Raw genomic sequence first — 13229 nt, forward strand, 5'->3', positions numbered from 1 at the left:
TTATCTCAGCTGAGGAAACAAGAGTAAAATGCACTAAAGGAATGAATGAATGTATGAATGTATGTTGATAGTTTGCATTTGTGAATTAGTTCAATGGCCTCTGTAAAAATTACTCCCAAGAAACAGAAAAACACTGGGGGAAAGGGCAGTTAGAGCCAAAAAACAGCAGTGGTGGGAAGTTGTAGAGAAGGAGAATAGAAAACATTTTACCTAAACTGATAAAAAGATAATAATTAGCATGATAAAATTAGTTGCAGACAGCTCCCAAATCCATCCTTAATGGTGTCAATGTTTAAGAATAAGTCAATACACACATTTGGTAATTCGCTGTCATGAAAAATGAAAATGTATTGTTTTATTTCTACTGTGGATTGATTTAGCAATGTGATTTATGATCATTGGACAAGGAGCCCAACAAATCATTTTGCTGACACCCTCCACTGCCTTAACTACATTGTCAGGTCCTAACACTAAGAGGTAATGGATGGTGATTATTTTACTGTAATGGGTTTAATCAGCACTTTGAATTGCTGAGCCATTGTGTCATAAAGGAACAGCCCATCATTCATCAAGGTGGTGTTTTGTTTACCAACATCATCTATAATTCATTCGATTGTTGACAGCCATTGGCAAATACTTTTCAAGCTAAGGTTTATCAGACCTGAAAATCAGACTAGGAGACAGCATGCTAACTACAGTCCTCCCCTGCAGAGTAAGAGGCAACACTTTTTGACTAGAGCTCTCATACTACTCCTGCCCACATGTGGTCTGTCTTGCTAACTGAGGGATTCATATATTGTAGTCAAGAAAAGTAACCTTTCCAAGTTCTCATGGGGAATGTCATTCTACCTCTATCTGGGTTCTGTGGTGCCAACTATAATTGAATATTACAAACACAATCACAATTCAAGCTTAGGCTGTATGTCATTTGATTTTCCTTAGGGAAAGAAGGCTTAGACATATTGGAAAAAGCAATAAAGAATCACGGAGAGATGAATGAGAAATTGAGATTGAGAAAGTAGAAGAAAAAAATGGAGTATGGAGAGGTAAAAAAATTAATAATATATTCAGTTTCTCTGAGAATGATTGTTAATTTAAATGGAATGTTACTCCTTTGTATGGCTGTTGTGGGAGGGGGAAAGGGAGCAAAAAAGTATATTATGAATGATGGCTCATATATTATGTACTCTGCAAAAATTAATTTAAAAATGCTTTTAAAATTAAAGTTCCAATATATATTAACAATATGACGTGTCCCAAAAGTACAAAACGTCTAATGAGGTGCTAATGCAGGACATGACTGCAAGACTTTTCTGCCTATGCAGCTTAGTTGTATTGCAACTTTTGGATGGAGATCATGAAGTCCTAATTTAAAAACAAAATGCAATATAGAAGCAAATGCAATATAGAAAGTATGCTTCAAACAATATATCCTTTTGTTCCCTCCTAAATACACAATTAAAAATACCACTACCTAATACAAGGTGAAGAAGGCCTTTTCTTTATCCCTGGCAGTTGCCGCTCCTCTACAGCTCCTGTTATCTGAACTTAACCAGAGGCATAGCCCCTTCCTTAGAGTTTCCTCACTCAGGCTGCCTCCACACTGCAGAAATAATCCAGTTGACTCTACTTGAAGTGCCATGGGTCAAGGTTATGGAATTCTTGGAATTGTAATTTGTTGTGGCACCAGAGGTCTGGACAATAGAACTCATTGCCAATAACCCAAACCAATAACTCATAGACACTGCCACTTGTACATCCCTTTCCAAAAATGGAATGTGACCTTTCTTTGTTTTACATTTAGACATTCTTACAGGCAATCTATGCAAACAGCCCATCATATGATTTTAAAAAAGCTAGCTTGACTCCTATCATTTCAGACTGAAGATGTACATAGTAGAAGAACAAGAAGAGACATGTTCTATGCAACAGTCAAAAAGGTTTTTGTTTTTGTTTGTTTTTTAAGCCCAATATTTTTCAGCTTTATCACCAAACTCAGTCCTTACAAACTGTAGTAAACTTGCTTCTTGGCTGAATGGTTTCAAACTGCTTCTAGGGTATGTTGTTTATTTATGGATGTTTATAACCCCTTAGATTCAAGGATTTCAAAATGGTATACAACAATAATAAAACATACATTAAATATGTCATACAATATAGGCAGTACACACAACTAAAGTAAATGGCCTAAATCCAATTGTTGGTCACCAGCTAAAATAGAACACATGAATCAATAGAACGTACCTACTGATGAATAAGTGTTGACTTACCAAGTTCCTATTGATTTAGTGAGTTTCCTTGAGTTGGGACTAAGAACTGGATTCTATGAAAATAAGAGCATGTCTACATGGATCAAATGAAGCAGCCCCCCCCCCCAAATCCTCATGACAACCTGTCTATATGACACAGGGCCAAATCCCTGATTCGAGTGTCTTCACTGTCTTCATGATGAAAGGCCAGTTCCGCACTCAATATGTATCATACCATTCTTAAATCAGTTTAAAATAACTCACCGTTTGTTCTGGATTTTGCAGGAAAACCCAGAACACTCTATAGTGATGATGGGCAGCTGACTACACATGTATCCTGGCATGTCATCTGGTGGTGCTAACACTGATGCATGTCTTTCCCTCTAATGTCACAATGAAGTGCCCAGACATGTGATCAACACTGGGCTCCTTGTTTCTGACCTCAAGGGGAGCACTTGCACCAGTGGTGGTAGTGCCAGGCAACACAATGGGATGTGTGGCACAACTAGGGACTGTAGAGGTAACCAGAGGAATCTGAAGTCTAAAGGCAGGCTCCAGGGCGAGAATACTCAGGGAGCAATCCAAAGTATTCTGGCCAGTGTAAACAAGCCCTCTATTTTGGAGTAGTTGAAAACAAAAATTGTTCCATCTTCTCTACATGAAGGTTTTCCATTTTCTTACAGGTATTTAAAGATGACTGTCATTTTTTCTCTTTGTTATTTTCATATAATTCCAAAATGTTTAAAATTGTTCTAATGTTGTTTTTTAACTGTCGGGAGGGTAAAAACCCCGCTTGATCTTGATTAATGTAATCTTTGAGTACACTTTTAATCCTCTTTGCCAAAATTGTTGAAAATATTTTGTAATCAATGTTGAGAAGTGAAATAGGTCTATAATTTGACATATCCCATTTATCTTTTGATTCCTTTGGTATAACCGTGATGTTTGCGTTTTTCCAGGTGTCGGGTAGGTCGTTGTTCCTAATATCGTTTAATGTGTTTAATAAGGGTACTTTGATTTCATCTTTAAATATTTTATAATAGCGTGCTGAAAATCCATCCGGACCTGGAGTTTTGTTTATTTTCAAACTGTTTATTGCCTCCTCTATCTCTTCTATTGAGAATGCAGCGTTTAGAGCAATTTGCTGAGTAGGTGTTAGTTCCAAAATTTGTTGTTTTTCCAAATATTCTGTTATTTTTTCCAAGGGAACATTCTCTCTTTTATATAAATCCTCATAGAATTTTTGAAGGCTTCTCTGATACCTTCTTGTGAGCGTATTATTTCATCTTTAACTCTAATTTCAGAGATTAGATTTTTATCTCTTTCTTGTCTTAATCGATTGGATAGCCACTTCCCTGATGTATTTGCACTTACAAAATGCTGTTGTTTTACTGCTTTCATTTTCTTTGCCACTTGCTTCGATAATTCTTTTTCCATTTGTTTTCTCCAAAATTTTAGTTGTCTAATCTGTCATTTGAAGGATCTTTGTTCAAATCATCTTCTATTTTTCTAATCTCTCTTTCCATATTTTTCATTTCTTGATTCCATTTGTTCTTCCTTTCTTTCCCTTTTTGGATCCAAAATCCCCTCATTACTGCTTTCTTTGCATCCCAGACTGTTTTCATTGAGACTTCTCCATTGCAGTTTTCTTTAAAATAATTTTTCAACATCTGTTTTGCCTTCTCTATCAGGTCTTTGTTATTCAGTAGGTGGTCGTTAAGTTTCCAGCGAAATTGTTTTTTTCCCCTTCCATCTTCAGTGTTCCACAAGAACAAGATATCATATCAGAAGCTATGATTAAATGGGCCACAGATTGCGGAAATATTATAGATCTGGACAGCTGGAAATTAGCTAGAGAAAAAACTAAGAAATTCACCTTAGCACAAGCTTTAAAAGAAAACTATTGGAAGATGGAGAACAGGTGGCATCTAACACCCAATAGATTGGCCAAGATGGATAAGAAGAAGTCCAATAGGTGTTGGAAATGTTGAAAAGCACGAGGTACCTGGTTCCACATGTGGTGGCGATGTCCCAAAATGAAAATATTTTGGAAACAAATTCATATAACAATAGAGAGAATATGGAATATTAAATTTGAACTTCGACCGGAAACTTATCTTCTGAATATGATTAACAAAACAACATCAGAAATAGAGAAAAAATATGGGAGAATCTTACTATACCAGATATCAACAGCTAGAATATTGATAGGCCAAGTCTGGAAAGAACAATCCACCCCTAAAATAGATGTATGGCTACAGAAAGTGTTGGAAGCTAAAGAGATGGATAGACTCACAGCCTACTTAAAGAACTTAGACACAGAAAAGGTAGATAAAGAATGGAACCCTTTAATTCAATACTGTAAATCTAGATGGTTTACCGAAGAGGTACAGAAATAAAAGAAGAATATGTGTACATAGGAGTATATATATGTATAAATATATAAACATGGGAGTATATGTATACACATTGATAAATACATATGACAAATAATAAGTATTCTTTGTTAATAATTACTTGAAATATGATATGGTCTGGTGAGGAATATGAACATAATAAGTGTAGATACAGCCAGAAGTATTGTTTAAGAAACGTCGAGTTATGTTAAAAACCAGAGAAATTATTACATGAAGCTCAAGGGAGAGAGGGGGAGAAGGAAGTAATGGTTTTGCTTTACTTTGAGAGAAGTAAATAGAAGACCACAGTGTAAAAGATGTAAGAGGTAAAATTACCAAGCTTGTAATGACCTTTGTTTTATGTATATATATTAGACAATAAAATATTTTTATGGGGGGAAAAAAGATGACTGTCATATCATCTATCAGTCTTCTCTTTTCCAGACTAAAAGTACCCAGCTCCCTAAGTCATTCCTCATAGGGCTTGGTTTCCAGAGAATTTATCATCTTTGTCAACCTCCTCTGGACATGTTCCAGCTTGTCAGTAACCTTGAATGGTGGTGCCCAGAGAACTGTGTGCAGTATTCCAGGTATTGCACCTAGGCAATATGATGGAACATGCTGCAGAATGTAAATAAAACAGTATGTGCACACACACTAATAGGGATTTGTAAGTTGATAAATTAGTATAGGGAGACATTTCAGAACAGTTATATCATAGCATCATGATCTATTTGCTACCTGTAAGCTCATTTAGGCTCTCTTAATCAATGTCCAAAGAGTTATATATTTACTATATATTATTGTTGTTGTCATTATTCTCTCTTTTGCCAGAGTCCAGGCTTTGAGCGAGTGCATAGTGAGGACTGAGAGTGTTGAGGAACCACAGAATGTGGTGGTGGTGGAATGCAAAATGAGAAAGAGAGAGGGAATGGAACAGAGCAGCTGTATCTATGTTGCTTGTTCAGGTTCTAAAGCCAGGATCCTGTTGGTGATATAATGCCTGTATAACCCTCAGTTATATTGACTTATATGCTTTAATGGACATTGCAAAAGGAGGTCTCCACTATCTCCTTGTGCAATACAGCCACTCTTCCTGCTACAACTGCAATTTAATGGTGCTGGAGTATATCTACACAGTCAGTTAGTGACTGGGAGGATGGGGAGATGCCCAGGAAGCCAAGAAAAATAGGCCTTTGCTACACTTTCAGATCACCAGTGTAATGCAGTATAATACCAGAAGCCCAGAAGCCCAGGAGGACAATTGATCTTTTCCTTTCTCTTGGCTGCCCAATGGCACTTCTTCATCCCTAGTAGGGATGTGCATCCTTGACTTTTTCCTCCATCAATGCAACATTACTCTTCCTATATTCAAAAATTCCAAAATGTTAGAGAGAAAATACTCTGCAAAGAAAAACATGGTATTTTTAATATTAAAACCCACACATATTTCTCATCAACATACCATATATACTCAACTATAAGTTGACCTCATGTATGAGTCGAGGGCAAGTTTTGGGGCCGAAATTATGGATTTTGATGTGATCCATGGATAAGTTAAGGGTAAAACTTAGGGGCATATAGCAAAGGATCTAAAGGATGAAGCAAAGCAAAACAATGTCAAAGAAGTTACAAAATTCCAGCAGACATAGCTCTTTGTGCTCACTCTTAAGGCTGGCTGGATGAAAGAGTAGTGGGGATTGGTGCTTCCAGGATAGATTATACTATTGACTTTCACCAGGGCAAAGTTCTTCTTTTAAATAAGAGTTCAGATACAGTATTTACATTGACCCATGAATAAGTTGACTCAGGTTTTGGGGGTCAATTTTTTGACCTACATTTCTATACTTATACATGAGTATATACAGTAACTGCTCTGAAACACTTGGAGACATTAGACTATTGGAAGAAACTGCACAAAAATTCTCATGGCTGTATGCTTTTTCTCAGTGGAGTTTTCTAATGTTTAGGGAACTCTTTTTTCTTTTCTTTTCTTTTCTTTTTTTTTTTTACTTAGGAAGGAATAATTACAAATATTATTTCCATTCCTACCCTTCAGTCCCAAATTGGCTGTGGGAAGAGACCCAGTTCTTTCAAGCAGCATTGCACAGTTGCAGAACAGGGAAACCTGTAACAACAGTCATAGAACTTTTTGTTCAGCTATGTTCCTGATGGATCTTGTCCCCTTACTGCAACATTTTATAGCATGTTCCATGCATTTGTGCCTATTTTAATTCAATGTTTGTTTTCTATCCTCTAGGCCAGGATTGGGAATCACAGAACACTCCAGATGCTTCAGCTCCTTGCAGCCTTGGCCAGTATAGGCAATAAAGATTGTGTCTCCCTTATCTGAAATACTTTGGACCAGAACTGCTTTGGCTTTCAGATTTTTTTCACATTTTGAAATATTTGCATTTACTTAATGAGATAGCTTGGAGCTGACTTGTTGTTGTTTTTGTTGTTGTGTGCCTTCTAGTAATTTCCAATTTATGGTGTCCCTAAGGTGATGTACCATGGGGTTTTCTTGCCAGGATCTATTCAGAAGAGGTTTGCCATTGCCTTTCCCCAAGGCTGAGAGCATGTGATTTGCCCAAGGTCACTCAGTGGGTTTCCATGGCCGAGCCAAGAATTGAACCCTGGTCTCCGGAGTCTTAGTCCAACACTCAAACCATGATGCCATGCTTGGTGTCCTTAGAGATGTGACCCAAGTCTAAACTTGAAATTCATTTGTGTTTTGTACATACCTTATACTCACAGCCTGAAGGTAATTTTATACATATTTTTAAAATAATTTTGTGCATGAAACAAAGTTTGGGTATGTTGAACTGTCAGAAATATATGTTGTTTACAGGAGACTAGAATTAGGGATAGAGAAAGTAAATATTTAAGATGTATAAGACTTGGTCAAGAATTTGTTGCTGCTTCCAAATTTAAAAGAGGGGGAGTTGCTATTTATGTGAAAACAAAATATGAGGCAAAAAAAATTTAGGAAGATTCTGAAGGACACTTCCTTATGAGTGAATTAGAGTTTAACGAATATAATACATTAATAGTTGGAATATATGGCCCACAAGATAATAAAGGCAAATTTTATTTAAAAAATTGAGAGAGAAAATGGTTGATTTGAATTATGAAACATGTATTATGCTGGGGGATTGGAATGGGGTAGTTGACCCCAAAATGGATAGACACTCGGATAAAACTATTTTAAAAAATCAAGGAAAATTGCCCAATGAGTTTTTTGATATGATGGAATTATTGTCACTACAGGATACATGGAGATTTAAATGTGGAAACTCGAAAGATTTCACCTTCTTTTCTAACAGGCATAAATCCTGGTCAAGATTGGATATGATATGGATGTCACTTGATTTACTCCCCAGAATAAACAAAGTGAATATATTGCCAAAGATTTGGTCAGATCATAACCCAGTGCTATTAGAATAGAAACTTAAGAAAAAAGACTATAATTGGAGAATTAATTTAAACATACTAAAAGATGAGAAAACACTTCAGGAAATAAAAAACAATATAGTTAATTACTTTAAAGAGAATTGTAAGAAGGAAACGCCAATGTGGATAACTTGGGACGCCTCAAAGGCAGTGATAAGAGGTATTCTAATGCAGAAAACATTTGAGTGGGGAAAAAAGAAAGAAAAATTAATTAAATTACAAAAACAGTTGGAAGATTGGGAAAAACTCTTTAAAAAGAATCCAAAATATGAGAAAGCTCTACAAGAAATTAGATATACCCAAAAACAGATTTCCATATTAATGGGAGAGGAAATAGATAAAAAAAATTCATGAAACATAAATATTTTGAGGAAGCTAACAAACCTGGAAAATTATTATCATATAAATTAAAAAAAGAGAGAGAGCGAAAAAAATAATCACGAAAATAAAAGAAGGAGAAAACATAATAACTAGCAGAGACAAAATCAAAAAGATATTTTTGAATCAATTTACAACGTTATTCAAGGAAAATAAAATTAAAACAGTCAAAATAGAAGAATATTTGGCTAAGACAGTTATTAAGAAAGTAAATGAGGAAGAAAAAATGCTCTTGAATAAGCAAATTTCTATGGGAGAATTAACAGAAGCAATCAGTACAGCTAAATCGGGCAAAACTCCTGGCCTGGATGGATTTTTGAACGAATATTATAAAATATTCGAACAACAATTGCTACCTCATCTCATAAGAACAATGAACCAAATTTTAGTGGCTATAAAATACCCCAAACATGGAGTCAAGCAAATATTATTTTGATTCCAAAAGAAAATAAAGATTTATTGAATCCAAATAATTATAGACCAATTTTGTTATTAAATTCAGATTATAAATTATTAACATCAATTTTGGCAGAAAGATTAAAAACAATTTTATCAAATTGGATTCATAAAGATCAAAATGGCTTTCTCCCAAACAGAAAAATTAAACATAATATCAGAAATTTAATTAATATAATTGAAATTCATGAAAAAAATATTAGCAAAAAATTGGCATTGTTTTTTCTAGATGCGGAGAAAGCGTTCAACAATATTAGATGGGACTTCATGTTTCGGGGTATTAAAAAAGATGGAAGTGGGGGAAATATTTTTAAATTGAATAAAAAATATTTATGATAAACAAGAAGCCAAAATTATAATTAATGGGGGAAAAACACCAACATTTATAATCAGTAAAGGAGTCAGGCAAGGCTTCCTGTTGTTGCCATTATTGTTTATTATATCTTTAGAAATTCTTTTGAATAGTATTAGAGACAACCAGCAGATTGAAGGTATTAAAATTAGAAAAGAAGAATTCAAATTGAGGGCATATGCTGATGATTTAGTTTTGACCATTGAAAATCCAAACAAAAGTATTGACCAATTGATGTGTATTCTTAAAGACTATGGGAAAATAAAGAGAGGGGGAAATCAATAAAAATAAAACCATGATGTTAACTATGAATATATCGGAGAAAGAAGTGGAAGAATTGAAAAAGAAAACAGGTTTTCAAAAGAAAGGTAAGGTGAGATATTTGGGCATCGCATTAAAGACAAAAAATACAAAATTGTTTCCTAACAATTATGACAAATTATGGAATGATATAAAAGTTGATTTTAAAAGATGAGAGAAAAACTAAATTTTTCATGGATTGGAAGAATATCCGCTGTCAAAATGATGATCTTAGCTAAAATGATATTTCTATTTCTAAATCTGCCATTAATTACTAATGATATCCCCTTGGAAAAATGGAACAAAGAGATCTTAAAATTTGTTTGGCACAATGAAAAAGCAAGAGTAAAAGTAAAAGTATTACAAGACAAAATAGAAAGAGGGGGATTGGCCTTACCAAACTAAAATGGTATTATCATGCATGTGTTTTAGATTGGCTTACAGATTGGTTTAAATTAGAAAATAAGAGACTGTTAATCTTAGAAGGTAATGATTTAAGATATGGAAAACATGGATATTAATTTTATGAGATATTGAAATTGGATAGTAATTTTAATAATCACTTTATCCGTAAAATCCTATTTAGAGGATGGACGAAATACAAGATAAGATGGTGCCCAAAGACCCCAACCTGGACTTCTCCTGTTGAAGCTTTATTTAGAAGGGAAGATTTTGGGGGGAAAGAATGGTTGTGTTATAAAGATGTAATAAACATAACGGGCGAAAATATTATTTTCAAAACACGAGAAGAATTACTTAACGAGGGATGGAATTGTTATTGGTTTGCTTATAGGCAACTAAGAGAAAGATTTAACATGGATATCAAACTGCCAGGTATAGGTCCTGGAGATGTAGAATTTGAAAATATAATTTGGGGAGATAATACAAAAAAAAATTCAAAGTTTTATAATATAATTTTGAAACGGGAATTACAAGATGAGACAGTGAAGGAATTTATGATTAAATGGGCGGTAGATTTACAAGAAACAATTGAAAACAATGGGAGGAACTATGGAAAAAGAGAATTAAATATACAAAAAATATAGACATAAAGGAGAATATTTATAAAATAATGTACAGATGGTATTTAACCCCCTATAAATTATCCAAAATGTTTAAAGGAACAAATGGGTTATGTTGGAAGTGTCACTCAGAACTGGGAACATTTATACATGTATGGTGGAAATGTGAGATAGTTAACAAATATTCGGGGGAAATACACAAAGAAATGAAAAAAATGTTTAACTTTAACAATTGTGCAGACCCTAAATTGTATCTTTTAAATATTCTAGACAATCAGAAACTAGAAATAACAGAAGGTAAGATAATATTTTTGACAATAACAGCAGCAAGAATGACTTTAGCAAGATATTGGAAAACAGCAGAAACCCCAGCAACTGAGGGATGGAAATGGAAAATATTTGTTTGTTTTTTTTGAAATGGACAAATTAACATATTTAACAAGACAACAATCGTTACAAAAATTTTATGAAGAATGGCAGCCATGGATTAAATACTTACAACTGGAAAACCCAGAAAATGAGTTGGCAGATTTGATAGAATGAGTTGATGGTGTGCTGAGAGTGATGGGATAGATAGAAAATTTATTAAAAATTAAAATTAAATGTTTTGACTGACATAATAGTTTAGATGAACAAGTATATAGGTATTATAGAGGATTAATATTCACTGGAAGACTTATGTGTATGATGAAAGAAAATCTGGAGACATCTAATGAAATCACAATTCTTAAGAAAATAAGAGAATTATCACATTAGTCACCTATGAATTAGATATAGGAAAATAAGTAAGAGCTAGTGAATAGTTATTTTTCTTTTGGTTAAATTAGGTTCTAATGCAACAACTTTGGAAGTGCAAAATTATGACTGAAGAAAGTTGAAATGAAGAGACTGGATAACTATACATGAAAGCTTTCTTTTAATATTGTACAGATATAAATATTGGATTGTATGTTGGTTAATTATAAAAGAAAAAAGAAAGAAAGCAAAGGTGTCACTATCTCAGCCACTTATGAGGGAAATTTTGGCTTTTGGAGGATTTTGGATTTCAGAATTCCAGATGATGGATACTCGACATGTAGTAAAGAGTCTTAGGAGCCCAACAACATCGAAAGATCCACATGATTCTCACTTGTGCTCTAACCACTAAACCTCTCTGGCTCTCTCAAGAAGGACCACTCATGGCTCTACTGTTCACACTTCCTGAAGTGTACACATTTTTATCATGTATTGCACAATGAGTAACATCTATTTGCACATTATTTCCCATTCGGTAATATAGATCTGGCTTTAGAATTCAACGTCCTCCTTTTAAAAACAGAAATCTGACTGTTCTTTTTGAATGCTCTTTTAGCCTTTTCCCTTGTTTCTTCAGGTTTTGTGACTGTTTTTACTGTCTGATACCCAATGCTGTTTGATATTTCATACTTGATACTGCATGTTGAAAGCTGCCTCAAATTTCTGATGAAGGTTGGGATATACATGTTTGAATAAGCTAAACAACACAAACATGTCTCATCTCTACCCCCATTTTCTCTCTCTCTCTCTCTCTCTCTCTCTCTCTCACACACACACACACACACACAAATGGATTGCTGGCTTTCTAATTCCCTCTCCCTCTCCTGAGTTAGGAGTTAATTTATTCCAGGTCTCACTGAGTTTGCTATTCCCGCTCCTAAATAAACTTAAAATGGTAAGATTTTAGAGTTGTGAGGGATTTCAGAGATCATTTAGTCCTACCCATCAGATCAAAGGAGGAAATTTGCTTTTACCTTAGAGTCATCATAAATTGGAAATGACTTTAAGGCACACCACACACACACACATATAAAGTAACAAAAAGTCATCTCCAGGAGCATCTTATAATATGTTAGACATAACATGAAGAATAGACAGTAGACTAGGAAAAGAACAAGATAATATCAAGGCATTTAAAAGTACTGGGAGGAGTGACTAAGGAAGGAGACATTTCTAATAGGACAGGGATAAAGGGGGAGCAGCCTTTTGGACTGCAATCCTCAGACTCCTCCAACCAGCATGGGAATTCTGGGAGCTGTAGTCCAAAAAGGGATTTTCTAAACTCTGGAAGTTCTAATGCTACCAGCCAGAGAGAGACTTGCTGCCTGACATATGCTTCAGTGCAACAGCCACTGAAGGCATCTGTCATCAGTTCCAGAGTTTAAAGTCAAGTCCTAGAGTCCTAGACTATGTGAATTAATACTAAAAAAAGAAAAACATTCCTGACCAAGGACAGAGTGCCTTTCTCTTTACTGCTGCATGCCTTCAAATCATTGACTACTTTATTGGTAGTATTTTATTGGAAATTGTCATTTTTAACCCTATTTTAAGGTGGGAGGGAGATGGGTTTTATATGTTTTGCTAATTTTTTTTACTTGTGGCTTGTGTTCTATTTTTATTGTTCTCATGTTTTTGTTACCCGCCTCGATCCAATATAGGGAGAGGCGGGATACAAATAATAATAATAATAATAATAATAATAATAATAATAATTTGACTTAGGGTGACCTTGAGGCAAACACATCACAACCTTTTCTTGCCTAAATTTAATAATAATAATAATAATAATAATAATAATAATAATAATAATAATAATAATAATAATAAT

Source organism: Sceloporus undulatus, chromosome 1 (genome assembly GCF_019175285.1).
Source record: "Sceloporus undulatus isolate JIND9_A2432 ecotype Alabama chromosome 1, SceUnd_v1.1, whole genome shotgun sequence".
Taxonomy (NCBI): Eukaryota; Metazoa; Chordata; class Lepidosauria; order Squamata; family Phrynosomatidae; genus Sceloporus; species Sceloporus undulatus.